The following is a 27,435-nucleotide window of genomic DNA, read 5'->3' as shown; positions in this document are numbered from 1 at the left end:
ATTTGAACCTGTCTTCTGATTCCAAATTCAGCATGTTTTCCTCTAAGCTCTGAATACATTTATGTAGTTGCCTCCTGCAAAACCCTAAGAAAAACTCACCAATCCATTAGAGCTTCTATGTTTGTGGGGAAAAGGTTGTAGGGAAGCCTGCCCAGGGAAAGCAGATTAATATTAGGACTCAGCAAAGGGTAGTCCTGGTTCTGATGCATCTGTGAAAAAGAGGAAGACACAAAAAGCCTTGGTTTGGTGCATCATCTCCTTCACTGTTTTGTCCAGAGCCAGTCATGCCAAATTCTTGCAAATCAAATTTAGGTCTGTTGTCTTACATGGAGCCCTTCATTTCCCAAGTCAATCTAATGTTTTTTTCTGATGTCAATGATTTAATCAGTGTATGGAACTCCTTTGGCCAATGCAAACTGGCAACCCCTCTGCAGCTTGTGAATGAATGAATAAACCAACACCATTCCCATCAGTTTATGGTCTTGATCTCTTTCACAGGACCAAAGGTTTCAGTGGCAAGAAGTTTCTTTCCTGGGCCATCAGGTGCTGCAGCATAGTCTGGAGGCAATCATTACCTTGTCACAGAGCAGAAGAAAACTCCCAGACTATGCAGCATCAAACTAAGGAAGGGTAACCAGCATCTATTCTGGATGTCAGCCTAGGAACCCTGACAGGCTGAGGAACTGTAGAATCCCAGGATTTAGAGCTAAAGCTGACCACCACTACCCCCTCTTGACAGATGAATAAACTGAGATCCAGGGAAAGGAACACAGATAGCAAGTAGCAGAAAAAAGGTTCTCTGATTCACTGGATGTTGGCTCATTGACACAGTGGTTTGGGTCACCCTGACAATGCCATCCCTCATCCTTTTGCTTTTCTTTCTCTCTTTCCTTTTACTTTTCCCTTTCCTTACTTTTCTCTTATGGGGAGGAAGTATTGACCTTAAAGTATGCAAGACCTGAGTTCAAATTCTATTTCTGATACTTAGTCAAAAGCAAGTTGCTTTTGCCTCTCTGAGCCTTATTTTCCTCATCTGTAAAATTAGGAAGATGGTCCTGAAGGTCCCTTCTAGTGGGATCTATGATCCCACACTCTTCCATCCTTTACTTTTTCCTCTCCATTTTTTTCCATCTCCCTTCTTATGACTTAGCTGTTTTAACAGCACCCAGAGGCCCTCTGGGAATCAGAAAACTGAGAATAATGAGAAAAAGTTCAGGTAGATGTATTTTGAGTTTGAGGTTCTGGTTGGATATCCAAGAGGACATATTCACAGGGCAACTGGAACATGAGGGCTAAAATTTTAAAAAAGAAATCTCCCTATGGGTTTAACACAAAAAGTTCTTAACCTGGGATTAATCTGTGAACTGAATCTAGGGGATCCACGAACATGGTTTTTAAAAAATATTTCATAAATATATTTCAATTTATCTTGTTTCTTTTACAATCCTATATATTTTATGTTATGCACTTAAAAAAAACATTATCCTGGGGTGGCTAGGTGGTGCAGTGGATAGAGCACCAGCCCTGGTGTCAGGAGGACCTGATTTCAAATTGATCCTCAAATGCTTAATAATCACTTAGCTGTGTGACCTTGGGTAAATCACTTAACTCTATCACCTTGCAAAAAAACAAAACAAAAAAAAATAAAAACATTATCCCCAGAAAAGGCTCTCTGAGCCTTATTTTCCTCATCTGTAAAATTAGGAAGATGGTCCTGAAGGTCCCTTCTAGTGGGATCCATAATTCCCACACTCTTCCATCCTCTACTTTTCCCTCTCCATTTTTTTTCCATCTCCCTTCTTATGACTTAGCTGTTTTAACAGCACCCGAAGGCCCTCTGGGAATCAGAAAACTAAGAATAATGAGGAAAAGTTCAGGTAGATGTATTTTGAGTTTAGCAGACTGCTGAATGGATCTAGATATAAAAAAAGTTCAGTATCCCAAATTTAATAGAAGAGGAAACTGATCCAGAGAAGTTAAGTGACTTATCCCAAGAAAGTCAGCAAGTCAAAGAGCAAAAATTTAGAACCAGCATCTCCTACCATTCAAGCTAATACTTTTTCCTTCACACAGTGAGGAAGAGAAGGAAGAAGGAAAGGAGATGAAGGAAGAAAAGGAAGAAGAAGAAGAGGAAGAGAAGACAATGAAGGAAGAAGAAAAAGAAGAAGAGATAGAGAAAGAAGAAGAGAAGAAGGAGATGGAGAGAAGGAAGAGAAGAGATCTCATCTGGATAGTGCTTTGAAGTTTGTGAAGCATTTTTGCATATAACAATTCTTCAGTAGTTGTTAGTGCAAGTAATAACTAGTTCTACTTTATAGATGAAGAAACTAGTATACAGAGATTTGAAATGATTTGGCCATAGTCACATAGTTAATAAGTTTTGGAGTTCTATTCAAATCTGGTTCAATAGACTCATAGCATCTTAAAGCCAAAAGGACCTCAGAGGCCATCCAGGTTAACCCCTTTATATCAAGGCAAGCTTACAAACAATTTTCTTTCTAATAGAACTAGAAAGCAAATTGAGAAGGCTAAATTGATGCCCATTTCCTCCTCTATCACACTATTTAGAGAAATTCCTCCCAAATAGCGTCCATGTACAACAGTTCCTGGGACTAGACTATTAAAAGTAATGGCACAGCTTGGTAGTAACAGTCAGTCCCTTGATTTCTGGGAACTGCTATTTTCTTGGCTTGGGACTGTCCTTTAGTCCCAAAAATAAACATCATATTTATGTTGTCTAAAAACTGAGAGTCGGGTTCACGGGGAGCCCTGCCTTTCAGCCTTCCTGGAAGTTTCTGGTTTTTTGTTCCCATTATTAAGGAGCTCCTTTCATGTTCCTTTCAACAGGAAGTGCTATGGAACTATCATGAGGGATACTTCCCACCCCACTGGCAGAGCTCAAAGATAATCTTTAGCATGGATCACATTTTTAGAGCATCCAATTCTGTTTTTTTTTTGTTTTTTTAATAATTTTGGTTTCTATTTGGTATCTACAGATCTCTATATCTATATCTAATCTATATAGACATAGATATATACACATATATGTGTTTATATATATATACATATATATTTATGTATATAAATATAAATAAAAAAGTGTAAAGAGTGGTGGATTTTGAACTAGGAGACACAGGTTCAAATTCCAAGGAAATCACTTGTCCTTTCTCTACCTGTGTTACTTCATCTGGAATAGGATATTAAAGTTATTATGCTACCTGCTTCACAGAGTGTTTGTGAAGAAAATACTCTATAAAACGATATAAATGTGAGTTAGAAAGTACTGTTAATTTTTCTATGTATTTTCTTTCCTTATGGTTTTTTCTTTCCCCCTTAGTTATAAATCATCTTTCTAATGGAAATATAACTAATGTGGAAATATATTAAACACCATTGTTCATGTACAAGTTTTACCAAATTGTCACCATGGAGAGAGGGGAGGGAAGGGAGGGTGGCTGAAAAATGTGGAAATCATAAACATAAAATGTTGAAAACTTCCTTTGCATGTAGATGGAAAAATAAAATTTTAATTAAAAAAGAAACTACTGTAAACCCCCCATCTTAAGGAAGTCCTTCTATTTGCCAGTCTCTGTTCCTATTCTAGTTAGTTATACAGTACATTAACACCATCTAACTTTGACTGTGATCCCTCCTCATCCAGACCTTTTAAAAAAATTTTGTTTATTTTGATTTTAATTTATGGAATTAAACAAGAATTTCCATAACATAGTATGATCATATAAAAAAGATGATTACACATGGTAACCACAAATCTAATATGCACAATTTGCTATTCCTTTTAAATATTTAAATATATATAATATATCTTGTAAATTCCCCCCCCCTTTTTTCTTCCCTTTCCCATGGCCTAGAGAAAGCTACCACTTTACACAAATATGTATATATGTAAAATCATTCTATATATACTTCTATTTGTCAGTTCTTTCTCAGGTAGTGTCTTCCTTCATAAGTCCTTTATAGTTCATTTGGGTATTTATAATAGTAAAGATTATTTTATTTGCTTAAAGTTGTTCTTAAAACAGTATTGTTGTTTTATTCATCCTTATCTTCATTTTATTTTATTTTATTTTTATTCATCCTTTATTCAGTAATTTTATTTATCTCTTACCACATCTCTGAAGCAGCTGGTCCAACCTTTTGATGATAAACTTTTCCAAACTTGGAGATCCATCCTAGTCCTCAGATAAAAGTCATAAAGTCTATTCAGAAGCCTGCATTCTGGCCTTTCCTCCATTACTTTCTCTTCTGTCCAGATGAAAAATCCCCCAATTTCCTACACCCCTTATTTGCAGAAGTGGTATCTGAAACCTCATAGGGAGGTATAAGTTGGATCACTATCTATGCTGAACTTTGACCTCTTCCCTGATAAACCACAACAGAGAAGCAATCAAGCAAAATGAAGTTGGGGGAGGGGAGGTATTGAGAATCTATGTTCTGGTCTGGACCCTTGACTTCCTCATGTGACCTTGAATAAGTCTCCTTTCCAGAGGGGAATATTACTAAAATTCAGGGCTGTCTCTAGAGTTCAAAGACAAAGAATAAGGCTAAGTGAGCACTGCAATTCAGAATAAGAAGGGAGAGCAACCCTATATAAAGACAAACAAGTGAGTCAATTATTTGTTTCTCCCTGGACACTGGAGCGCCTGCTAGTCCTTGAATGACACATTCAGTGACTTCTTCCTAGACAGTTTCTATTTCATCTGACAGAATAACAAAAAAAATGAGACCAACTCAAAGGACAATGAGATGTGGTGGCTTCAACTTTGGAAATATGGGGAATGGAGTGAGGCTAGAAAGGAACAGAGATATAAAAACCAAACTTTTGAGGCAACATGGGAGCAAGGTCAAATAACAACTGCCTACATAATTGAGCAAATTCAATTCTCTAGAAGAATCTTCAAAGATGAATCATTTGGGAGATTTAGGGGGTTTTCACATGGTTTAAACAATCGCTGGGGGAAATGGGACTAGGCAGAGGTTAATGAACTCTTGTAGCAATCATTGTGATTTCTCACTGCATGGTTCACTGTGTGGACATTTGAACATGAACACATACGCACACACACACACACATACACACACACACATATACACACTCCTTTCAACCTATTTCTCTGAACCCAATAATCTAATAGATTGCTTCTGGAAAAGGAATATCAATTGACTGCCCTATGGATCAACTCATCATCCTCATGATACCCCAGAACAATGTTTACTGTTACTATTTCTCTCTCTCTCTCTCTCTCTCTCTCTCTCTCTCTCTCTCTCTCTCTCTCTCTCTCTCCTCTTCCCCTTCCCCTTCCCCTTCCCCTTCCCCTCCTCTCCTTTCTCTCTTTCTCCAGTTAGCATTCAGGCAGCCAGTTACTAACAAATTTCTACTATATATAAGGCATTATTCTACAGTCTGAGAATGCAAGAAAAAGAAAAGGAAAGCTATCCTCAGAGAGCTTATATTCTTTTAGGGGTTGTTGTAAGACATGTGGACAGAGAAGGTAATTTGACAGCAAAGAGAACATGTCATTTCTTTGTACTTGAACTGATTCTGCATGCTTGTAGTATTTTTTCTTTGGTTGGGGAACTCTAGATTTTGGCTAAAATATTCCTACTACTTTTCTTTTTGGAAGGTGATGATTAAATTCTTTCTATCTTTACTTTGCTCTCTGATTCTAATAGATCTGTGCAGTTTTCATTTTTGATTTCATGAAATGTGGTGTCAAGGCTTTTTTTAAGTCCTTATTTCTATGAAATCCAATTATTCTTAAATTAGCTCTCTTTGTAGATCAGTTGTTTTGATTTTAAATAGCTTATACTTTCTTTTACCTCTTCAATGTTTTGATTTTGTTCTACTATGAGACTGTACTTACTGTATCATGAAGTCATTGATTTGTGTTTGTCTATTCTAGTTTTTAGGCAGTCCATTTATGTAATGTTTGCTACTTTTTTAAATAAAAATTATTATCCTTCCAATTTTTTCCTCAAAATCTTGTCTTGCCTTGCCTTTTCCCTAGCCTTGCCTTGCCTTGCCTTTCCAAAAAAATGTTCCTCATCAATGTTTTCTTTTTTCTTTTTGGGGTTTTTTTGCAAGACAATGGGGTTAAGTGACTTGCCCAAGGTCACACAGCCAGGTAATTATTACGTGTCCCAGGCCAGATTTGTCTGAGGTATGACTTCAGGACCACTGTCCTATCCACTGTGCCACCTAGCTGCCCCTCTGGTCAATGGTTTCTATATTTATTTGTCCCTCAAACTTGAGTTCCTGAACAGAGCTTTGTCCCAGGACCAATCTCCATCTTCTGCCACACTTTTGGGTGAGATAATGAGCCATGCTTGGTCTTGCTTTGAGTTACCTGGGTTCTTGCATTGATTTCTACCTCCTGGGTAAGGCCTCACTTGATCACTGAGGTTCATAGTAGATCAGTAGGGCCTATGCTGGCATCTCAGATTGAATGTTAGGGACCTCAGACCCCCTTTGCCTGAACATGGTCTGAGCTCTGTGGTACCATATTGGTTGCTGTCCAGTACTACTTCCCGTGGCTTCCAAAGTCCCTACCCTCAGACTTTCTAAATACCTTTGGAATTCCTCAGGGAAATCTTCCATTCTTACTGCCTCCATACACAGAGATATACAGACTACATAAGTATGCCACATCTGGTCATGTTAGAAGGGGCTTCCTATTTCCTATGGACATCTTGCAGACTTTTAAAACACAATTTGAGGTAAATGACGTAATTTCTCATAGGATTTCTTATTATTGGTTTATGTGCAAACTAATGGAGTTTGGGGGTTTAGGTATATGAGAAATGGGCAGTTTGTCTCTTTAGGTGACTGAAAGCCTAACCCATTCAATTAAAAGATGAGAAAATTGAGGAAGAGAGGTTTAGAGACTTGTCCAGGCTGCATAAATATTAAATGTTTGAGGCAAGATTTGGATTTAGGTCTTCCTGACTCTAAGCTCAGGTGTCTATCTACTTACTGCACCTAGCTATATAGCAGAGGCAGAGGAGTTGGAGTGGGGGAGGATATGAGATTTTTATCAAGGAAGAACCACATGTATGAATGAAACCCTAGATCCTGTGAAGTGTAGAAAATACATAGAGAGCACTATACTAAGCACTGGGGGATAGTGGTTAGGGTGGGGAGATAGACAGGTACCTTTCCTTACTGAGTTCAATCTCTAGTAGTAGAAGGAAGGAAGGAAAAGGAGAAAGTAGTAGAGTAGAAAGAAACACAAGTAATTCTAAACCAAAATAAAAAATAGTAAGAGCCTAAGAAAGGACTGAGAGGGGGCGGCTAGGTGGTACAGTGGATAGAGCACTGGCCCTGGAGTCAGGAGGAACTGAGTTCAAATTCAGTCTTAGTCACTTAATAATTATCTAGCTGTGTGGCCTTGGGCAAGCCACTTAACCCCATTTGCCTTGCAAAAACCTAAAAAAAAAAAAGACTGAGAGTTTCTTATGTGAGATGTGAGAAAGGAAAGATTTATTCTACTTGTGGAAATTGTGGGAGGCTTCGTAGAGAATGGAACATTTGAACTAGGTAAGAGATCTGGAAGGAATTCAAAAAACAAAATAAAATAGAAGCAGCTGGCATTGCAATAATGGATTAAGCGAACTTTTTTTTTTACTTTCTTGATCTTTCAACTTATTCCCTTGAGATCTACTATGACTGGGGCATCTAGGTGGTGCAATGGATAGAGCACCAGCCCTGGAGTCAGGAGGACCTGAGTTCAAATGTGACCTCAGACACTTAAAAATTGCATACCTGTGTGACCTTGGGCAAGTCACTTAATCCTATTGCCTTAAATAAATATTTTTTTTTTAAAAAGAGAGCAATCCATTGTGATATTAAGGGGAACTGTGGCGTTTTGAACAGTTATCAGCTAGTGATGGCGGCCTGATGATTAAAAAGGGGATTTACAGAAAAAAATAAAGCCAAACCTATTTTTTTTCTTTATAGGACTGCAAAACCATAGGTATGAAGTATTGCATATGCTTTCAGACATGGATGATATACTAGTCAGTTTTACTGAATTGCTGTTATTCTCTCTCTTTTTTAAATCCTTATTAAAAGAGATGATTCACTAGGTAGAGGAGCAGAAAGAAAATATTCTGAAATGAAAGTGATATAAAAAAGATATTAATAAAAATAGGATTGAAAGTACAGAAGAAAGGTGATAAGGGAATCACAGGGCATCTTTGTAGTGCAGGACAGGGAAGACAGAGATAAAAATTTATGAACTACAGATCTAGATGTGAGAAGTCATATTCTGACAGTGAAGTAGCAAGTATCATTGAATGTAAAATCAAAAGATTTGGATGCCAGTTCCATTTCTGTCACTTACTGGTTACTTGACCTTGGATAAATCAGTTAACTTTGTTCATTTTTCCCATCTATAAAATAAGGGTGATAATACTTGCCCTGTCTACTTCAGAAGGTTTCTGAGAAGACCCTGGAAATGAGTCATCTATTTCTGTTATATTGAGGCCTCTTTTCTCTCACTGAGCCCAAGCCACAAGGTTCAGGTTGAGGCCAAGGATGTGGTTAAGGAGAGACAGAGGGATTATGCTCAGCTCCCTCTCACCTGGGCTGGAATCCTACAGCCCCTGCCTGTGCCCCAGTCTCCAGAACCTTCGATCCTTCCGAAGATGCTTTAGGTAGGAGGAATGGAATAATTTTTTATTGGCACTGGGAAAGCTGTTCATTTTCAGGAGGGCTGAGGTTGCCAAGATAGGGAATAAAAAATAAAGTGCTGAGCTTTATAATGGCCGGTCACTCAGGAAATAACAAGGGATTCAGCAGATAAGCTCAGTCTGGTCTGGTTGTTCGTCCTTCCTGAAGCTTCCTGCCTCGCTATGGATGCCAGCTCTCCCCATACCTGGAAGAGGCTAGCCTGGCCAGAGACCCAAATTTTGAGTGTTGACTCTGGTATTCTGGAAAGGAGGAATTCACAAATAAATTGGCAGAGGCAGAAATTAACAGGAACCAGTAATAGCCCTGATGGCTGGAAGCATGCTTAGTCTTGCCCGTGCTCATGTTTGTGTGTGTGCACTAGCATCCTCAGACTTCTATAGTCCTGCTGAGTGCTCTCTCTCTCTATCTCTGTCTCTCTCTGTCTCTGTCTGTGTGTGTGTCTATCTGCGCCGCCCCCCCCCCCGTTATTCTTTCTTTCCCTCTCCTTTTCTATATCAGGTAACTACCCCAGTCATAAGAGGCAGAAAGTGGGGCATAGTAACCCTACTTGAAATACCCCCTGGATTTGGAGTTAAAAGACCTACTTGTGAGCTATATTATTATGGATAAACCAGTATTGCCCCCTCTTAATCCTGGTTTCTTTATCTGTAAAGGGAGAAAAAGGAATAAGGTGCATACTACGGGTTGTATATGTAAATTATGTCATAAATTAGTGTTACTTAGATGGTCGAATGACCAACTCAAAGTTTGGAAGACCAAGGTTCAAATCTCTATGTGTCTGAGCAAGTCTCAGCTTCTCAGCTAACCTAAGGCAACAACCTTGGACTCATCTCTCAAGTCACCACAGTCAAATGGAAAGAACATTTACTTTAGGTTCATTCATAGGACCCAGGTTGAAATCCCACTTCTGAAGCTAGCTTACCTCTGTGATCTTGGACATATCATTGAAAGACCCTGAGTCTGTTTCCTTGCCTATAAAATGGGTGAGAGAGAGGGGGGAGGTAGACAAGATGGTTTCTGGACTACTTTCCAATTCTAGATCTAAGATCATAACTAGGGATGGTATCCATTTGTGAAGGGAATTTCTTTCCTCTATGCTAAGAAATTAATTGGAAACTCGTACCCAAACTGGAGGAAGCAACTTACTTTTTTGAGGTCTATGGAGGGGATAGGTATGAATCTTTGTGTATTCCAACTAGGTAACTCAACAGGTTACAATTAAATGTTTCTGAAACTAAGTTTCCGGGCTATGTTACTTCTTTGAATGATTTGCTTCACAAAGAGAGAAACTATTCTCTGAGCAGTCATTGAAAGTCTAGCTCCAGCTAGCTATTTCATTATTATCTGCTTATGGCTCTAAGAGGGACTGAAGTTGAGATTAGGGATGGTTTCATGGAATCCTACCAGGAAAAACTACTGGAAAAACAACTCAAAGCAATTGCCCTATTAATTTACACACTGAAATTTATTTTATTTTCCATTATTGGATAAATCAATTCGATTTTTTTTCTTCTTTTATTAAGGGTGGTAGTTTCCTATGTATGTATATGATGAGTATGACAAGTGGCAATGGAGAATACTGTACTTGATAGAATCACAAAATAAGCCTTGCTCCATTAGCCCAGGGACCTAGAAGAAATCAAAACTGGTAGGAGAATCATTTAGACATCTAAAAAGTTTTGGAGAAACACTGCTTCTCTTTTTAAGTCAGTTTTGGTTTGGTTTTCTAGACACTTCTGAAGGTGTTCAGACTGTATTTTTGTCATCAAGCATCTGCTTCTTTAGTAGGAAGAGTGAGCATGGTATGGCAGGTACCACTGGAGACAGGAAGTACAAGCCTTACCCCTGACTCAAATAGCTAGGTGGCCTTCTGAACAAGCATGTAATTTCTCTAAGCCCCAATTTTCTCCTTTGTTAAATGGGAATAATAATACCTCCAGGATTGACATCATAGAGTTGTTACAAGGCTAAAATGGCATTATGCTTATAAAGTACATTGGAAACTTTAAAGCCCTATATAAATGTCAATATTGTTACTTTATTATTATTATTTTTAATGGAAAGTTAAGAATGCCAGGGGCAACCTTGGTAAATGTGGGTGGGACCAGTGCAGATTTTTAGAAAACTAAATAGAGTTTTAGCCCAGCTTCCATTCTGAAATGGAATTCATTCCATTCTTGGATTAAGTCCATACAATAGGAATGAATTTGTGTCCATTAATTTTTAAACCCTGAAAAATGTTAGACTTGGAATCAAGAGACTTTGGCTCAGGTGTTTGCCCTGTTACTATCTGGATATGTGACTTTGAACAAGTTGCTTAATTTCTCCAAGCCTCAATTTCCTCATTTGTAAATTGAGGACAAGATCATAGTTTTGAAGCTTGAAGGGAATTTAAAAACCATCTAGTCTCACCCCTTCATTTTATAGATGAAAAAACCAAGATCCCAAGAGATCAAGAGACTTGCCAAATAAAGACACCCAGCAAAAGCCTGGAATTAATTTAGCATCCCTGACTAATAATTGTTCCTTAGGTTAATAATTAATTCCTAAATTGCTCTTGGTTTGACAAAGGTTTTGGGATTTGGGTTTTTTTTTCCTCTAAGATTATTTGCTTTCTATGCTTGTCCCTTTTTCTGACTGGGATTCTTAACCCCAAACCAGAGGTGACCTGAAGCTGATTCTTATCTGTTTATTAAGAGATGGTTGTTAAATTTTCAGTGTGAACATTTACTTCTTTGGAATTGGCAATTATAAATCAAGGCTTGAATTATTGTTCTGTTTATTGTTTAGATTTAATGAAGTGATGGGGGTAATGTTAATAATGCAAATTAAATGTAAACATATGTGACAGGTACATACTCTGCTATAGTCCTGAGTACATCCAAGAGTAGGGTTTTTAAATGAATTTTCCTTTACTGTAGCCAGTCAGTCAATAATATTAATTTTAAACTATTAAAGCTTTGTATAGCATTTGGGGAGCCCTAGGTTGTGCATCTTTATTATGATGCAAAATCTTTTAGTTGGACTCCTTCAGTCTTTAGTTCCCTAAGACTTACCAGGGCTGTCTTGGGTAGTAGTTACCTGACTTATAGCAACAAGGACTGATGAACTTTTGGTACTTTTGGAATAGAATCAGAATCACAGAGGTGGAAATAGACTTTAGTGGTCATTTTATTGAGCACTTTCATTTCCAGATGAGAAAAAAACTGTGTACCTGTTTAAAATCTCCAACCTCTCCATTCTGAATCCTTATTTTCCTTTTTCCTCCAATGGAATCAGACCCCTTCCTCCTCATCCTAACTTTCAATATCTGATAAACTATTTCACTTTAAGTTGGGGATGACTGGCAATACCTTAAAGTTTTATGTTTCCAGTTCAATTAAATTCAACAAATATTTAACCTTTAATTGGGAAGGGAGCCTTAAGCCGAAGGGCTAAATTTCTGAATTTCAATAAACAGCCAGATGGCAGAGGAGGTGCATCTGGGCCTTCCCAGCCTTGAAATCACACTCTATAGACTGACTGCCTACCGTATTCATACATATGAGCAGCCCTGCTAAGCACCATCATGAGTAATTTAGATTGTGTTTTAAGATCTCAGATGGGCTATCATTTTCTCACAGTCGTCATCATCATTGCCTAAAGGATTAAATAGTAGCCTGGTGTGCCATGAAAATGATTGTCACCATGTTCCTGCTCTCTTGGAACTTAGTCACTACAACAAAATAAAAGAGGAAAACAGTGTCAGAAATAACCAGTAAGGGCTATTATGCCTATACCTGGATTGTTTTCTTACCTCATTCTACCTCTAGTAATACTTCCTTGCTCCAAGGCTCATCTCAGGTGCTACCTCCTTCAGGAAGTTTTTTTCTGATTTCCATTGTAATATAGTCAGGATCACACAAGACCTGGCAGCTTTCACTAAAAATGAGAGGAGATCTTGAAATACAATACTCCAGAAGTCATAAGGTAAAGGCTTATTACCAAGAATAGCACTCTGCAATGAACCTTTATTGTAACTTTCAAACTTTTTTAAAGAAAAGATCAGAGCTTAACACAAACTTTGAAAAACAAACACAAGAATTCAAAGAAACCTAGAAAGAAAAATCAAAAAACATCTTGCAGAAATTTCTTCTACACAATTATTCTAAAATAAAACAGATACCATCTTGAGAAGATGTTTCCCACATTCCTGAATCTCTAACCATCATCTTTGTTTATCTGCTTTCTGCTTTGCCTATTTATATTCAGCTAAATTCTAAATTCTCTGTTAGAAATATCTTAATATTTTAAAACTATGTAAGCCTCCCCCTCTATCTCTGTTAGAAATATCTTAATATTTTAAAACTATGTAAGCCTCCCCTCTATATAGAGGAAAAAAACATGTAGTCAGATGAAGGATTAATGTCGAAAAAAATCAAGTGAAAGTTTTGTAAGGAGTTACAATAAAAACCTTTTCGTGAGAAAAAACAAGATACAATGAGAGTTGAATCTGATGACCTATAAGTTCTCTTCTAACTCTAAAACTATCTTTCCATATATCTATCTATACATCTATCTTTCTCATCTCTTTTTAATCTATGTATATCTTTCTATCTTTTTCTATCTCTATCTTTGTATCAATCTCTATCTATATTTCTAACCATACACACACACACACCCTCTTCTGAGCTATTCTTATTCATAAGGACATTATTCATTATCCTATAGATAAGAATTTATTCATAAAAATTCCTCCAGAGATAGCAATGATATAATGAATAGATGTTATATTTAGAGCCAAGCTAGAGATCTGCCTGGAATGTTTACTTCCTATGTGATTAAGGAAAAGTCATTTAGATGCAGTGTAGATAGAGTGCCTTACTTCATTTCAGGAAGACCTGGGCTAGAATCTGACTTCAGACATTTACTGTGACCCTGTGCCAGTCTTTAAATGTTTCTGGGCCTCATTTTTCTCATCTGTAAAAAAGCCAGTGTAAAATGTTTTAATGATCTCCAAGTTCTCTTCTAGTTTTTTTTGAAACCCTTAGTTTCTTTGTAAAATTGAAATAGTAACACCTGTACTAATTATTTCACTGTGTGATTATGAGAAAAGTACTTTATAAATAAATAAAAATACAACATGATATAATATTAATATGTGGTTTTCTAAGTCAGCATTAAGCTTGTAATAATATTTATGATTTAGTGGTTTTGTTTCTATTTGAGTATGGTATCATTGCATTTGAGGATAGACACAGCATACTAGAGGACTTCCTCTAGTCCTATTTCTAATTCGCTGCAGATATAGAGGTATATGGGTTTTGGAATATTATATACACCATCAAACATGGTTGATATGTTGTTCGTTTTGTTGAACTATTGGTAGTTTGTTGAGCTCCTTCTTTATTACAAGGCATGATGTATAGGTAGGGGAGAGAGGAAATCTGAATATCAAGAATAAATAAAAATGGCAGAAAGACAGAGCTACTGAATGATCCTTGCTGTTCTTGTTTTCTTGTCAATCCTTCTTTAATGATGTCCTTTTACCACTTAATTTAATTCAACAAATATTGCCTAAGTGCTTACTATGCGAAAGGTCATTGGGATACAAAAACAATTCCTGTCCTCAAATAGTTTACATTTTACTTTATTTCTTATACAGAAATAGTGATTGGTATAGCTCAGACTATTTATACCTGCCATGATAATAATTATTATAACTGACATCTATACAGAGAGCTATGATTTTTTTTTAGGTTTTTGCAAAGCAAATGGGGCTAAGTGGCTTGCCCAAGGTCACACAGCAAGGTAATTATTAAGTGTCTGAGGTCAGATTTGAACTCAGGTACTTCTGACTCCAGGGCCAGTACTCTATCCACTGCGCCACTACTGCGCCACCTAGCCGCCCCTAAGTGCTATGATTTTCAAAGCAGTTTATATAAATTATCTCACTTGATCTCATCATGCCTATTTTATTTGCCATTTCAGTCACCCATAATTTTGATTCTTCTGAGATTATAGTGTTCCATAATTCATAATCACATACCATTTCAAGGAAATTTTTGTTGTTAAAAGAGATTTACTTTTTTGAAGGGATAATTGAAAACCCACACAAAACCAGTTCAGCCTAATGTTCTCCTATCTGGCACCAGCTCATAATCCTTGTGCTATGTCTGATTCAGAGATATGTTTCTCATAGACTAACTCAGATCACCACCCATCAAGTTGCATGTCATTGTCTGGGTGTGTATGTATATATATAAATATATATCATCCACTTTGTTTTTTCACAATAGATGGCTAGTACAATCTCTTTTGCATAACTATCGATTATACAAAGGAGATTTTGTATATATTGTCATGAAACTCATTGTAGCTAGTACAGTATCATTCATGAATGGGGGCATATGCTAAACCTTTCCATCAACAAAGAATCCTTTTAATACAATCAGCAATAACAACTGTGGGGGAAAATATGGAAACTACTTCTCTGATGGACTTAAGATAAAGAATGCAATCCATCCCAGAGACAGAGCTGATGGTACTGTAACAGACTGAAGTATATTTTTTTCTCTTTCACTTAATTTTTTGTATTTTCTATTTTTGTAGGGGAAGGAGGGATTATGCTTACTCTTAACAACAAGACTATTTTAGTAATGTGTAAATAAATTTTAAAAATGTAAAAATAAAAAAGGACACTTGCAAAAAAAAAAGAATCCTTCTTTTTCTTGGATCTTTATCTAGGCCCAATTCTATATACTGACAAACACTTTGGTTGAGCATTCACCTTCATATCTATACCTCCCCTGATTCTAATGCTCAGCAGAACAATGAACAAAGTTATCCCAATAGTAAGATCAGTTATAGTGTCAGAGTTTGATATACCTTTAATGTGTGAATGGGAAATACTTTGTCTAAGGAAAATCTTCAAAGCAACAATTTGTTCTAGTGAGCCAATGCTCCTTAAAACTCAACAAAAAATAGACACATTGGGATCTTATATTCCATATCCTCTGCCAGTTGTGCATCCATAAAAATGTGCTTTGTGCATTAAAAGTACTTGGCAAATATCTATTGAATTAAATTCCTTTGTTTTTCCCCAGCTGTCACCAATAAATAACTTTTTGGAACCCAGCATTTGACATGCAAAGTCTCTTTGGAATTCCTCTTTTAATTCAATAAAATTCAACAAATATCTATTCTGCTAAGCAGTGGGTACATAGAGATAAAAAGGAGACAAAAATGAAATAGTTCCTCAAGGTGTTTTCTTTTAATAAGAGGATACAACCTATATAAGACAAATAAATACAAATGAATGTCAGTTAATCAAGTATTTCTTGAACACGTCCCATGTTTCAAGCACTATGCTAAGAAAGCAAGGATATAAAGAAAGGCAACTGTTGAAAGGGATGTGGGAAAACCGGGGCACTAATGCATTGCTGATGAAATTGTGAACTGATCCTACCATTCTGGAGATTGATATGGAACTATATCCAAAGGGAAATAAGACTATGCATACCCTTTGATCCAGTAATATCACTGCCAAGTCTATGCCCCCAAAGAGATCATAAGAAAAAGGAAAAAACCCACATGTACAAAAATATTTTAGCATCTCTTTTGTAATGGCAAAGAACTGTAAATTGAGGGGATGCTCATCAATTGGAGAATGGTTGAACAAATTGTGATATATGAATTTGATGGGACACTATTTTTCTGTAAGAAATCATGAGTTGTCAGACTTCAGAAAAATCTGGAAAGACTTGCAAGAACTGATGCTGAGTGAAATGAGGAGAACCAGGAGAATATTGTAATTAACAGCAAAATTGTATGATGATCAACTATTGCTCTTCTTAGCAAGATAATTCTAAAGGACTTTTGATGGAAAGTGCCATCCACATCCAAAGAGGGAACTGTAGACTCTGAATACAGACCAAAGCATGCTATTTTCAGTTTTTAAAATTTCTTTTATGCTTTATGGTTCCCCCCCTCCTTTTGATCTGATTCTTTTTTTATAATATGACTAATATGGAAATATGTTTAACATAGTTATGCATGTATAACCTATATTAGATTACTCAGTGTTGGGGGGGAAGGGGAAGGAGTTGAAGGGAGGAGAAAAATGTGGAACTCAAAAAATCTAACAAAAAATGAATGTTGAAAATTATCTTTTCATTTAGTTGGAAAAATAAATATTTTTTTTAAAAAGGAGCAACCAAAAAAAATTCCTCTTCTTAAGGAGCTCATAGTCCAATGTAGTTGGTAATATGCAAATGAATATTTGTATATAAGATGTATACAGAATAAATTGGGGGCTATCTCAGAGAGAAGGCATTAAGATTAAGGAGGACTGAGAAATACTTCTTACAGGAAGTGATTTTAACTGAGACTTGAAGGAAGTCAATGAGGAAGAGATGAAGAAGAAAAGAGTTCCAAGCATGGGTGATTGGACAGCCTGTGAAAATACAATTGGGAGAATGTTTTGTGTGAGGAGCAACAAGGAAACCAGTGTCACTGTATTACAGATGATGTGCAAGAAGAAATGGTAGAAGAACACTGTACATCCTAACAGCAACATGAGGGTGATGAGCAACCTTGGTGAACTTGCTCATTCCATCAGTGCAACGATCAGGGACCATTTTGGGATATCTATGAAGGAGAATACCATCTGTATCCAGAGAAATAATTGTGGAGTTCGAACAAAGACCAAAGACTATTACCTTTAATTTTTAAAAAACCATTATCTTATTATGTAATTTTGCTATATCTTATGCTTTATTTTTTTTCTTTAAGGATATGATTTCTTTCTCATCACATTCAACTTAGATCAGTGTATACCATGGAAACAAGGTAAAGGCTAGCATACTGCCTTCTGTGGGGAGGTGGGGAGGGAAGCGAGATTAGGGGGAAAATTGTAAAATTCAAAATAAATAAATAAATTTTTAAAAAAGAAGAAGAAATGGTAGATATGTAAGAAGGACTATAATGGAAAGATAGGAATGGGCCAGGTTATAAAGATCTTTTGAATTGAACAGGATAAGGATACTAGTATCTCCTGGCAGACAAAAATTCCCAATCTGTTCAAACTCTTGAAGAGCCATGAGATTGTGACTGAAAGATTAGTTTCTAGACTGATCTAAGACAAGTCAAAGAAGACATTTTTAGGGAGGAAGATGACCTGAAAGAATAGAGTAGGAATAATCATGGCAGATATGACAACCATGTGAGGAGTAAGGTTAAGCAATGAGTTATAAGCAAATTGGTGCCTGGGCAAGGGACTGCTGCCTCACTGTTGCACCTGCTGCCACACCAGCCACTGGTACCACCATTGTGAGAAAATTGTCAGTAAAACCTGGATCAGTAAAACAAATTATAAGCCACACAAACTGGAATTATTCGTGCTGATATGAACAGAACTGATGAATCTGCAAGGATTGTGGGATGAGTTTGTTTCCCAATTGCTTTTTCCTTAAGGGTCTTGTTTTGCTTTAAATTTTGAGGTTTCTCTGGGATAAAATGGTCAACTACTGAATTGCTGATCTCTCTCTGTGTGTGGTTGCTCAATGTTGGCCAAGGGAGAGGTAATAGGTAGTAAAGTACCCAAGAGAGTGTTTTTTTCTAAATAATTGCTAGGACCTTCCCTGCATGAAAGCTCAGAACTAGATAGAAGAGAAAATTATTGATTCATATTTTTATAGCTTCCCAAAGAGAACTCTAGACCAGTTAGACAAAATGAGCTTATTAGTACTGGTAGGGAACAGTTTCTAAGTATGCTGATAATTAGCCTCGCTGAGATGATCTGTTCAGGCATTTTCCCTTTCCCACTGTTTCTTTCCAAGTCAGGTTTAAAAAGAAACCCTTCCTCCAGAGATCACACCCAAAGGGAGGCCAGAGGGAGTAACTGGGAAGATTATTACCACCCAACTAAGGTGGAGCCAGAAAGGAGTAACAAATTCCTTCTCTTCATAAGCATAGTTCCACTCCCTAATCTTACACAATATGTACACACACACACACACACACAGATATATCAACATATAAGTGGCACAGTGGATAGTGCTATACATAACAGGAAATCTGAGTTCAAATTTGACCTTAGGTACTTATTAATGATGTGACCCTGGGTAAGTGATACCTTCTTAATGTATTTCAGTTTCCTCACTCATAAAATGAAAATTAAAAACAGCACCTAGCCTCCCAAGGTTGTTGTGGTTGTTGTAAAGCTTACAGGGGGGAGAGAGAGAGAGAGAGAGAGAGAGAGAGAGAGAGAGAGAGAGAGAGAGAGAGAGAGAGAGAGAGAGAGAATCGGTAAATGTTTTGCATAGAAAGTAGCACCTGAGTTGTCTTGAGAAAAGCTCAAAATTCTAAGAGATGGGTGTAATTCCAGGCTTGGGCAAAGCACCTGTACAAAGGCAAGGAAATGGAATGTCATATGCAAGGTCAATTTGATTGGAATAGAGAGAGTAGTCAGGGGAGTAATGCAAAGTAAGATAAAAATGGTAGTTGAAAGTCAGATTGTATAAGGGTTTTATATGCTATATTTGATCATAAAGATAATATGAAGTCAATGAAATTTTTAAGAAGAGGATCAACATAATCAGAACATCATTTAGGAGTTCTGTAGAGGGGAAAGACTAAAAGCCAAGAGAACAAGGAGGAGGCTATTGAAATAATCCATGTGAGAGGCAATAGAAGCTATGTGAGTAAAGAGTATGGGACTGATGCGGAGATGAAGTTGGAACTATTTGGTCTCCTATTTGCATACTGTCTTAGAAAATTACATATTAATATTATCCATTTTCTTCATCATTCAGTCATTTCAGTTATGTACAACTCTTCATGAACCAATTGGTATTTACTTGACAAAAACACTGGAGTGGTTTTGCCATTTCCTTTTCCAGTTCATTTTAAAGATGAAGAAAGTGAGGCAAAAGGGGTTAGGTGGGGCAGTTAGGTGGTACAGTGGAAAGACTGGTCCTGGAATCAGGAGGACCTGAGTTCAAATCCAGCCTCAGACCTTAATAATTGCCTAGCTATATGACCTTGAGCAAGTCACTTAACCCTACTGTCTTACAAAAAAAGGGTTAAGGGGCGGCTAGGTGGCATGGTGGAGAGAGCACCAGCCCTGGAGTCAGGAGTACCTGAGTTCAAATCCGGCCTCAGACACTTAATTACCTAGCTGTGTGGCCTTGGACAAGCCACTTAACCCCATTGCCCTGCAAAAACCTTTAAAAAAAAAGGGTTAAGTGACTTGCTAGTAAATGTCTGAGATTGGATTTGAACTCAGGTCTTCCTGACACCAGGCATGGCACTTTATCTGCTGTACCACACAGTTGGCCCAATCTATGTTTTACTGTATTTTATTTACTTTGTTAAATACTTCCCATTATGTTTCATTTAGGTTTAGGTCACATTCAAGAGTGTTGCTAGCTGATATGAGTCACACATATGATATTCTGATATAGGAGATAAAAATAATTGTTAAATTTGTCTATTTCTTTGCAGTCATTTAATTTTCATCATGACCCTTTGAGTGATGTTGCTATTGCCCTTCTCTAGATGAAGCTCAAATTGCTTAAATGACTTGCCCATACAGCTAGCATTAAAAAGCAAGAAACAAACCCAGGTCTTCCTAATTCCATTGTCAATAGTCTATAGACTATACACAATGCTACCTCATTCCCCACTTGGCTGTACTACTTTGGGATTTCTCTATTCCACCATGTCTAAGAAGCTCATTGTTGGGGAAAACCCTAACCCCCTGCAAGGTCTCATCAGCCTTAGTACTCATACTTCATCACTATGCTTTGCCCCTCTGATACAAGGTTAAAGTCACGAATTCCCAAAGCTTTTTTTTTAAGAAAGGAGTTCAGCATCTATCTCCTCACTTCCCACCTTCATTGCTTCAGTACTGTGAGACTTTGCTGACTTCTCCACCCTGCCCTTGCTTTGGGGACCTTCCTCTCCTTATAATTTCCATGGGTATATTTTCTTCTCCCATTAGATTGTTAAATTCCCTAAGGACAGGGACTGTCTTTTTTTCATATTTGTATCCCCAGTGCTTAGTACAGTACCTAACAGCTCAATTCAGATCAACTTAATAAGCATTTACAAAACATCTACTTGCAAAAACATATTGATAACATATTAATGTAATATAAAAAGCTGGGCTATTTGCTAGAAATATAAAGACAAAAATGAAATAACTTCTGCTTTCTAGGAGCTTATTTTCAACTAGGAGTTCACTTTATTAGATAGTCAATTGCAAAGAAACAAAAGTAAAATTATAACCATATCTGCCATTTCTCTAGAGCTTTAAAGTTTATAAATTACTTTCCTCACAATGCTTCTTTGAAACAGGCATCATGAACATTATTATGTCCATTTTATAGATGAGCAAACTGAGGTTCAGAGAAGTTAAACCTAGATCTCTTTCTGAACTCTAACCCCAGTTCTCCCTACATTTTATTCTATTACCTCTTCTAAATAGTTGAAAGAATACTGGACTGAGAGGCTCCTAGGTGGCACAGTGAATAGAGCACCAGCCTTGGAATCAGGAGTACCTGGGTTCAAATCTGGTTTCAGACACTTAATAATAATTACCTAGCTGTGTGGCCTTGGTCAAGCCACTTAACTCCGTTTGCCTTGCAAAACCTAAAAAAAAAAGAATACTGGACTGAATTCTATATTACTAGTTCTGCATGGCCTTGGATAAGTCATTTTACTTATTTCAAGGGGAAATATTAATACAAAATTCTGTGTTTAAATGACATCTGTTAGAAAAAATTTTTATTTATTAAATATTATTTTATATTCAGGCATTTCTTTCAGAGAGCTATACAAACTGGTACAGTATCATCTCCCCTAGTGCCTTCTGACATATCTCTATCCCAGGATAATTTGAGGTAAGGCAACACTTCAAAAAATACTGAATAAGGCAAATGTCATAATATGCTAAAAATGATTTGAGATTAACAGAGCATATTCATTCATAAGTCTGAGAAACAATGGTTATAACCATCAAAAGAGCATTGTAGTAATTGTTAGATTTGCATTTTCTTGACTACTATTCTATTTTTTTTCATTGTGATGCCAGGCAGTTTTGCATGGCTCTTTACACTGACTGGGTCTGATCATGAACAGTGCTGAGATAATGGGCAATTTGTCATGCTTTTCATAGACAATTGGAACACTAAAGACTAGCAGTTTACAAAGAATTAGAACTCCATTGAAAACTGGAGTGACACAGTAACCACACATATCCACAACCAGTCTCTGTTACAAGGAAATTGATATATTTTAGTGACCTGCATCAGAGTTGTTCAAAATAATTTTTCAGGAAGGATTCTACTGGGTGGGGTCTGCTGGAGGGATTTTGAGTTATATTAGCTCCCACATCAGCCAGAAAAACAGATAAAGTTCCCAGTTTAGATAAGTCTATCTCACGATCTCTACAGGATTCTGGAGATCTTTCATGAATTCCTCCACTAAGTGGGCAAAATCTACAGGTGATTCTTTTTATTTCTTTTTAGACTGGTGTATTCTGAGCTCCACAAGAATATTTACGGAGAATCTGGGCTCCTCTATCTCCTAGCACACTACCATCTTCCTACCTCAAAAGACCATCCTTGGGGTGGCTAGGTGGCACAGTGGATAGAGCATCAGCCCTGGAGTCAGGAGTACCTGAGTTCAAATCTGGCCTCAGACACTTAATAATTACCTAGCTGTGTGGCCTTGGGCAAGCCGCTTAACCCCATTTATCTTGCAAAAACCTTAAAAAAAAAAAAAAAGACCATCCTTTTAGACATTTTCCCTAAGGGAATGTCAAGGAGTTTACTGTGGAGAAAATATTTCTTCTTAGTTCCAACTGTACTAAAGGAAGTTATTAATATGCTTCCACATATCTCCTAGTTTCAGTTTGATATATGTCTTATGACTGCTACAAACTAAATGTTCTAGGAATAGAGAGATCATGGTGGGTCTGAAATGGTGAGGGAAGGCTTCAAGGGAGAAAAAGAGGGTTTATGGATTTAAATAAGGGGGAAGATAAAGAGGATCTACTGAGTGGGAGGAGGTGAAGGGGCAATGATGCAGAGGCTGGAAGGGGTAGGGAACATTTGGATAACTTTAGTAAACCTGTCTGGCTGAAGCAGATTGATCAGCATGATTGTGAATGAGTCAACAATCCAACTGTAACTAGTTAAGCTGGCATTGAGGTGGGGTCTCTAACCATTTTTCTTTCCTATAGTCTTAGGCTTGATTCTAAGAGAAATTTAGGGAAAGAGCTGAGGAAGAGACTGGGGAGAAAGAGCCCCATCCCACACAAAGACAGAGGTAAGAGTGACAACCTCAATACTACACACTTACCTATTTGTATATTTTATCCCTCATTAGAACAAAATGTCCTTTGAAAGCAGGGACTTTTAACTCTAGGATCTAACGCTTACTCATTATAATAATAATAATAATAGCTATCATTTCTCTAGTGCTTCTACCTTTACAAAGCATTTCACATGTTTTTTCATTTGATCTTCAAAACAACCCCAAGATAGATACTACTATTTTCCCATTTTACAGATGAGGAACCTGAGGCAGAGAGATGACTTGTCCCTCAACATCGGGGGGGGGGGGGGGGGGAGAATTTGAACTCAGGTCTTCCAGACTCTAATTCCAGGACTCTGTCCCATGTGTCACTTAATCAATGTTTGTTGGATTGAGTTTGAGCAGGTATTTTCAGTAGAATGACAAATTCCTCAAGGATATGGGAGGTCAGAATTCCAGGCTGTGAAGCCTGGTCTATTTAAAGGATAATATTTATTTTACTTTATTTATTTAAGGTAGTGGGGTTAAGCGGCTGGCCTAAGACCACACAGCTAGGCAATTATTAAGTGTCTGAGGCAGAATTTGAACTCAGGTCCTCCTGACCCCAGGGCCGGTGCTCTAGCTACTGAGCCATCTAGCTGCCCTGAAGCCTAACCTTTATTCTGTAAAAGATGGGTAGCCTTTAAAGGATTTTGAATTGGGACATGACATGTTGGGAATGATTTGAGGAAGATAAATCTAATGACAACCTGTGGAATGGGATATTGTGAAGAACATGATTAACCCTCAGTTTAATAGCAGTGCTTTAGAAGTGAGAAGACAGAAATGTATAACAGCCCACTCACCTGAGAAGATGTGCCAACTGTGGGATAAAGATTGTAGCCTAGGGGTGGCTAGGTGGCACAGTGAATAGAGCACCGGCCCTGGGGTCAGTAGTACCTGGGTTCAAATCCTGTCTCAGACACTTAATAATTACCTAGCTGTGTGGCCTTGGGCAAGCTGCTTAACCCCATCTGCCTTGCAAAAACCTTAAAAAAAAAATTGTAGCCTAAAGGACCAGATGGGATCCAAGAGCCTCAGTTCTAGCCTGTCTCTCTTCAATGGTTGGTTGTGTGACTTTGGGCAAGTGACTGGACCTTGGTGTCCTTTCAACTTATTTTTCAGTTCTAAAGACTCTAATTACCTAGTTCACCTAGAGCAGAAAATGAGAAGGTTGGACTAGAGAAGCTCTAAAAGGTTTCTTGGATCTCTAATGCAGTAGAGTACTAGATAGAGAGCTGATTTTGAGTTCAGAAAAACTTGGGTTTAAGTCCTACCCCAGATATATGCTGGTTCCATGACCCTGGGCAAGTCATTTAACATCTCAATATTTTCATTTAACAACTCAGTATTTTTGCTAACTCTCTAAGACTATAAGTTGCAGACAAGGTGCTACACAAGTCCATTCAAATTACAACCTATTCTAGGTCTGGTATCAGAATGATCTAATCTCAGACATTTACTAACTGTGTGTCCCTAGATAAATCAATTCCCTTCTCTCTGCCTCAGTTTCTGCAAACGTAAAATGAGAATAATAATAGCACCCTATATCAAAATATTATTGTGAGGATCAAATGAGAAAATATTTGTAAAATATTTTGTAATATTTGTAAAATATCTGGGACATTGTAGATGCACACTAAATTCTTGCCTCCCCTATATCTGTCAAGCTCTGCAAGTTGAGTGCTAGTGATACAAAAAGAAAAGGCAAATTCCTACTATTCAGATGCTCACATTCTACTCCAAGACATTTATCTACACACAGAGGAAGGGTCAACTACAGAGCGGGTAGAAGGGTCTCAAGAAAGTTCTAAAGGTCTGGCGGCAGGAAGGATAGCCTTGCTTAGGGGTTCATAAGAAGAGCATAATGGCAGATCAAATGGAATGACCTGAAGGACCTTAGAATGGAGTGTTAGACCTGGAGAGATCTCACCAGAAGAATTAGAACTGGTGACTCCTAGCTCAAATTAAGTGATGTAGGCATGTTGATCTTCCCACCAGTCCACTAGGATGGAGTCAAGAGGCAAAAAAGAGGGACTAAGATGGGAGGGGGGGGAGCAGGGTGAGGAAGAAGGAGAAAGAACACCATTTTAGAGTTGATCATCCAGGGCTTGTTTAAAGACCATCAGAAAGGAAGCAGTCCAACCCCCTCATTTAATATTTTTAAGTTGCACAGCTAACTAGTTGGAGAACAAGAACTAGACATCAGTTCTCTTGATTCTCAATCCAATGCTCTTTCCCCATTTAAGGGAGCTATTTTAAAGTAAGATCGAAAGTTTACTGTGTTGGGTTCAGCATATTGTAGCCTAGAAGCAATATGTTAGACTAGACAGTTTTTTTTATATCCTTTATCATTCCATAATAGCAAAGCAATTCTGTCCAAAAGGAGTGACGGGAGGGGATGTATTGTTAACTACAATGGAAAGACATACGGAGTGGGTAAAATTTATTCTCACCAATAAAACTGGAAGCTACTGAACTGCCAAAGTCAGAAAGAAAAAATGGAGGGGGGGGGAATGATGGTTGGAGAGGGGATGATGGATGAGTCAGGGAGTGGAGAAAGGAGTGAAAGTTGGTTGGAGGGGAATGGAAATGAAGCATAGATTAAAAAAAGCAAGAGGGAATGAGAAGATGGGAAGAGGAGGGAGAAGAGATAGAAGGAGGAAGAAGGAAAAGAATTAAAGGACAGAATAAAGGGAGAATTGAAGAAAAAGGAGGAAAAAAAGAAAGGTCATTCATTTTATTGTCATTTTCTCATCAAATCCATTTCTCCACCCTTTCCCCTCCCCCACAACATTCCTCTTAAGAATGAGTTATTGGCTGCTCCATCTTCAGTTGGCCCAAAATTGTGGTTTGGGATGCCAAAAGCAAACATCTCATCCCAGAAAAATAAAGAGAGTGAGAGCAAAATGGTGCCTATAGGAACAGAGAAGAGCAATTCAACTGAGCACAAGAAACTCTCCGAGCTCCTCCAAAGTAGTTCCAGCAGCTGGGAAATAATGCCAAGAATTCTTGAAATCCAACATAAGCCAGGCTGAGAGGAGGCACGCTAGGCTCGAATTAAGGGCAACACCTAGGAAAATCCATTCCAGATTTCAATTCATGGTCCTGCAGCTGTATAGGAGACTCTCCTGCTCCCAAACTACTCAATCCTGTGAAGAAAAGAAAGAGAGGGTTGGGGGTGGGGGGGCTTGAGCTTCCAATGAGAGGAGCCAAGGGGGAGGTCATCATCCCCATGCTGAGTGAGTCATGTAGTCCATCTTTGGGGAAAGGCAGGACAATGTCTAAGAATGGAGGCATCTGGGCTCAGAGTTCACATCTGGGACTAAGGACAAAAAAAGCTAGCTTTTGTTCCCCTAAAGGAAGATCCTTAATCAAAACAGCAATAGATTTTCCCTATCTGAGAACAAGAAACTTAGAGAGATGTGCTTATAGAAGAAGCAAGCAACTTTAAGAGGTCATCAAGTCCCCAGGAAGAACAAGACAAGACATTCTAAATTGCTTTTTAACAAAAATTCTCCAAGCTAGAATTCTTCCCTTAAAAGAAAAGAATTAGAACTAAAAGGGGAAAAAAACATTAAAAAGAAAGAAAAAATATAAAACATTTTTAAAATGAAAATAGTATGCTTTGGTCTACATTCAGACACATTAAGTTTTTTTTTCTCTAGATATGGATTCCATTGTCTCTTGGACTCTACAATAAGAAAGTTTTTCTGATGTCTAATCCACTTGGAAATAAGAAGAGTTAGGTGATGGTGAAAAAATAAATAAAGAACAAAGGTTATGGAAACCTAATGACAACAACAAATATGTCCTTTTAGTTAATAGTGTTAATGTAATATCAATAAGAATGAGAGCTGGAATTATGGTTTAGGATCCTATTCTGGCCAAATTTATAGGCAGAAAAACTCTATCCCATGGTTACACTCTGGGTTCCCAATTAAGGGGAGATCAAAATGGATTCCAAAGTTTCACCAGGGGACAAGGAATGGAGAGTGTGAATGATGCAGTGGGATTCATCTTCACCCCTAGGAAAAAACAAACTCAAAATGTCCACCCATCCTTCTGCTAGTGGCCTAGCACCATCTTCATATATATACAAGGCAGCAGCACCTTCATTATCTAGCAAGCACCTCAACTGAGCCAAGTCCCACCACACCCCTTTGTAAACAAAAGGGGAAAAAAGGTCTAGGTTTTACTTTCATCCTGTAATCTCCATATATCTTACTAATGTTGATATGATGCAGGCCATCTCTGAATGGTAGTATTGCATTGAATTAAGTTATATCAGAGGGAGGCCTGTAGAGGCAAGGTGTCTTTGTGAAATTGAAATGAATTGAATTATTCAAGGCAACAAAGTGAATCAAAGGAAGAGCTAAGAA

General features: G+C 37.6%; 1 long non-coding RNA gene across 9 annotated transcripts in view; it reads right to left on the bottom strand.

The window, feature by feature from the left end:
- LOC141504412 (uncharacterized) overlaps nt 1-27,435 on the bottom strand; it is a 135,483-nt gene that overhangs the window by 30,940 nt on the left and 77,108 nt on the right. For 8 of the 9 annotated variants that reach the window (XR_012473358.1, XR_012473356.1, XR_012473354.1 and 5 more), the window contains one exon: nt 100-209. This is a non-coding gene — a long non-coding RNA (uncharacterized LOC141504412). Of the gene's footprint in view, nt 1-99; nt 210-12,509; nt 12,635-27,435 lie in introns of all 9 variants that reach the window. The other variant, XR_012473360.1, reaches the window with a different exon arrangement.

This window comes from Macrotis lagotis, chromosome 1 (genome assembly GCF_037893015.1).
Source record: "Macrotis lagotis isolate mMagLag1 chromosome 1, bilby.v1.9.chrom.fasta, whole genome shotgun sequence".
Classification (NCBI taxonomy): Eukaryota; Metazoa; Chordata; class Mammalia; order Peramelemorphia; family Peramelidae; genus Macrotis; species Macrotis lagotis.
This window is presented reverse-complemented; position numbering and strand designations above follow the sequence as displayed.